The 4,736-nt window shown below is 38.2% G+C and overlaps 1 pseudogene; it reads right to left on the reverse strand.

Annotated features, from left to right (window-relative positions):
• Positions 1 to 2,422: 2,422 nt before the first annotated feature.
• The window catches only part of LOC132168472 (L-type lectin-domain containing receptor kinase IX.1-like), a 4,033-nt pseudogene continuing 1,719 nt past the window's right edge, over positions 2,423 to 4,736 (reverse strand).

Consider the following 4,736-nt stretch of genomic DNA (forward strand, 5'->3'; position numbering starts at 1 on the left):
CTTCTCTTAAAAGATCAGCGAGTCTTGTCTTTTTTTTCTAACTTGTTTTAACCCCTAATGTTCGGAGTGGATCTCTTAGGTATTTATTATTATTATTATTAAGTCTCTTAGGTAATATTGTTTAGTATGCCATGTTATTTATTCTTTTTATTCAATTCTTTTTTTAAAAAAAAAAAAAAAAAAAAACACAGAGGAAAAACTTCACTTAAATCTCACACGTCACGAGTTTTGCAATGTTAACCTTGTGTGATCAAAATTTACGATATGGGTATCACATATCTCAAAATCATTCTTTTATTAACCCAAACAAAGAAATTAAATCAGTATTTGAATTTCCCGAAATTTTATTTTCAAATCCCTCATCCGAGCATTGAACAGAGCAAAAAAAAAAAAAAAAATGAACCATCAATATTCATGGTAGGCTTAACCAAACCGCATCTACCGAGACACAGGGTCCAAGACCTCTAAATTAGTCGGGCTTTGTAGGCAATGGCCCATGGCTAGAAGTTGCATGAAGACACGGCGCGTTCCAGACTTCCAGTTCAATTAGTAGCTTCAGCGAATCAGCAGCGTACAGATGTAAGGGAAGGGTGTCTTCTCGCCAAGTTGGGCCTATATAGTATATATTTATAGTTAGATTTTTTTTTTTTTTTTCTTTTACACAATTTAAAAATCTGATATGACTTTAATATGAAATTAGTAATTTAGGGTTAAGAGTCTGAGTCATCTGACCCATTTAATTAAATGGAGTCTTATACTTAGTTATACTTTGACACAATCCGAATGCGAACACGAATTGTTACTTTTTTTTTTTTTTCTAAACAAAAGAGTAGGCAGAAGAAACTAACTGTGATTATTCTACTTGAGAGTGACCATACTAGTGTATATCCGTTGGGAGTCACATATGAAAGGCTTAGACGGTAGAAACCGCACTCGCTCCCTCAAGTCATGGAGATTTTTGTTGCGTGATTCGAACCCATGTCCTAATGTTTACCTAACTATGAAAATTTTTTTGAGTTACTGAACCACCACTCTAGATGGTACGAATTTTCACTCTTAACTATATACTGTTACTTGGTTTGTTTTGGTTGTTTTCGGTCTCTTGATCCCAAAAAACAAAACACTAGGCTCGTTGCAGCAAAGGTAAGATCATTAATTCATCGCATATGCACTGTGCAGGACAAATATACCATTCAGATCTTCAAAAAGACAAAGAATTGAAGAAATTGTTCTTTTCCCACTAGCTGATAGGAATTAAGCCCTGGAGCAGAAATCCGGGTATCTTTACTAATATATGATATATTGAGGTAGAAAACTTTACCCAATGGTACGGACCTAGCTAATTTAAGGATGTATAGTATCATTCTAATCTTGAGCATCACTTCAATTGGAAGCCAATTGAGAGACATTAAGCTCGTCAAAACATTGTAGCATAGACAATATATAATGTTGGAGCACTTTGAGAAACAGATCCAACTTTGTTTTCTGTTAGGTTCACAAAATTGAAAGATTTCAAAAGAATTATATTCGTGATTGATGTGCTTGAAAATTAAGGTACGATTTATTCTCCACCACCAAGTGGGGTGATCCTAATTGTCTCATAATCTTGTATTAATGCAAGAATGAAGACGTTTTACATCTGCTAACTATATTCCTTTAGATAGCAAGAAGGATCTTGGGAGCGCAGATCCCCCACATATATGCTTGTCAAACTGGCTTTCATTGTCACCAAAAGAGACATGACATGGGTGATCAAATTTGATCAAATTTGATCAACATTAATCTTATAAAATCTCTGTTGAGACAACCGTACGTGGTTTCCACATGAGCTACAGAAGAATTATAGAAATTAAAGAGATACAAAATCTCCAACACAATTAAATTATATGAAGGAAAAAAAATAATTAAAAACTAAAAGTATTTTGACGATATATGCAGCATGCCCATGATGTCTATCAATTATGTTTTGGACTTGATAGGGCACAATTGAAACACTTTTTGGAGTGAAGAGACAAGGTATATGAGACAAAACCCCAACATGCGAGCTAGCTAGGTTAAAAAGAAATACCTTAAAAAAGACAAATTAACCCTAACATGGGAGCTAGCTAGGTTAAAGTGTGAAATGGCAATGGTGTATAGGAATATATATGTTCACATTCTTCGAGCCAGACATTAAAACTCATCCATGCACGTTTTGTCAAGCATTACGTGAAGAGCAATTCTGCCCAATAGGGGTGGGCACGGGTCGGGGCGGGGCGGGTATCAGGATTTTTCTCACCCACCCCGCACAGTGTGGGTTTTGGAAATCCCAACCCGCCACCCGAGCACAATGAAGAATATCCGCGCGGGTTCGGGTGTTGCGGGGCGGGGTAGATCGGGGCGGGTTGTGCAGGTTGGGTTCTCTCTTCCTCAGATCCATCCTCTACTTTCTTTCCTCTGCAGGTTTCTTCTCCTCCTAAACAAAAACAAGTTACACAACCCCTACATCAGAACCCTTGAATCAAACCTAAACTAAAGAACTTAAAATTAAATCTGGACAAGGGAGAAAAAAACTTGAAATCTGGACCAAGAACTTGAGATCTCTTGAGAGAGAGAAAAAAACCTGGATCGTGGTCTAGAGGTAGGAGCGGCGCAGTAGCCTGTGGCCTGAGGATGTCGAGCGGCGGCGTAGACGAAGAGAGAAGCAGACGAGAGATGGAGAGAGAGTCGCTGATGAGAAAGAGAGAACAGACCACAGAGAGAGCAAGAGAGACCATAGAGAGTAGGAGATGGAGAAACGGCACAGGAGAAAAGAGAGAGGAGAAAGGAGAAACGGCGCAGACGTGAGAGAAGAGAGAGAGGAGAAACGGCGCAGTAAAAAAATGATTTAGGGTTAGGGTTTTTTTCTTTTTATACTTAAGCAGGCCTGGGCGGGGTGGGGCGGGTACCCGCAAGAAAAAAATTTCAAAACCCGCAACCCACCCCGCCCTGCGTGGGTTGGAAAAAATTCACCCATACCCGCAAAAAAACAGTTAAAATCTGCGCGAGACGGGACGGATTGGGGCAGGGCGGGGCGGGTTTGCAGGTTGGGCCGGTTTTAGCCCACCCCTACTGCCCAATTCATGAGCATGTGAGTTTAATGAGGCATCAGAGGGACATTAGATCTCCTTCCCAAAAAAAGCCAAATATATCGGAAATGAAAGTTATGATGATCCTCATGTGCTCTCTTCATAGTTTAAGTCACTGCAGTTTTCATCACAAACAAAAAGAAGTAGTTTTCAATTGTATTATGGCTGAGTGAAGCGACATAATCCCTTGTTGGGATGATAAACATGATGGAAATATAAGCAAAATGGCCTTTTTCTTGGTGTGTGTACAATTGTACAGATATATGATTTTCTGATGATCGACACCTGGCCAATTAGCTCGTGGTTGGAGGGATTATTCTAGTCTAATCTTTGAAATCTGTGTCTCCTTAATTCAAGGGCAGATCGAATCTTATTGGTTTAACAAATCACATTCACGTGGGCTTAGCCAATAGGAACTTGTGTTTAGAGACAGACACCAGACCTTTATGATTATTGGTGCGTTAGCAGCCGCCTAAGCACTATGTTAATGCAAACAGTAAAGTACTAGGTCTTCATCTAAACTGATATGAAGCCCATAAATGGTAAAAATACGGCTTTTCTAATTAGATAACCTTTTTCTGCGCAGACAAAAACTCGCACACCTATTGCTTGGTGGTAAAGATTGTTTGCCATTGGACTAAACCCGATAAAGCGTGGCAAGACCTCCATTGATTGGCGGACGATGACTTCAGTCCTCCCGTGTCAGTCAATCGTGCAATGACACATGCTGCTATATTTCCGTGCCTCTATACAAACTACTTAGCATAGTGTACCTTACTTTTTTTTTGTTGTTGTTTTTTTTTTTTTTTCATAAGTATATAGAAAGAACTAGAGAGAAAGTGTTATGGTTATGTGTGTGGAGTTGGGGAAAGGAGAGATAGATTTGTGGAAGGGTTTCAAGAGGAACTTAGAAGAGGAAGATGGTTTCCGTGTGAATATGCGAAGTAAGAGGAAAAATGTGGGGAAATGCGAGAGACAAAATTGTAAAGATCGATGAATCAACCCGTTTGATGAAAAATGGATCTCAAGGCTTGAAGATTGATGCCTCTAATGAGGCACGAATCTCAAGGCAACATTGCATGGTGTCCGGGATGAAGACATACTTTAGTATAGGTAGAGGCCAAAAGCTAATAAATTGTGTTGCTAGGAGCCGATATGCCAAAAAAAAAAAAAAAAAACTTATAAATTATTATTTTTACCTTCAATTTTTTTTTTTTTTTTTTTTTTTTCTTATGAGTTGGAGGGTGGCCATCACTACAAAAAAATATCAATTCCTAACGTGGCTACAGTACACGAATTTGTGCCACATCACTAATTATTGACGTCAATAAATATTTTTCTAACGTGGAGGTCAGTAATTAGTGACCTGGCAATATCCACACATTAATAATTTCTGACCTGTTAGACATTGCCACGTCAATAAATTTTTTAGGATTTTAAAACTTTAAAAATTATATATTTTACTGACGTGTTAAATTTTTACACTTCAGTAAATATTGACGTGTAAAATTACCACATCAGAAATTTTTGACGTGGCAATTTTACACGTTAAAAATTACTGACGTGTTTAACTGCTATGTCAATAATTTCTGACGTGGTAGTTTAACACGTCAATAGTTATTGACGTGT

The sequence above is a fragment of the Corylus avellana genome, chromosome ca2 (assembly GCF_901000735.1).
Source record: "Corylus avellana chromosome ca2, CavTom2PMs-1.0".
NCBI lineage: Eukaryota > Viridiplantae > Streptophyta > Magnoliopsida > Fagales > Betulaceae > Corylus > Corylus avellana.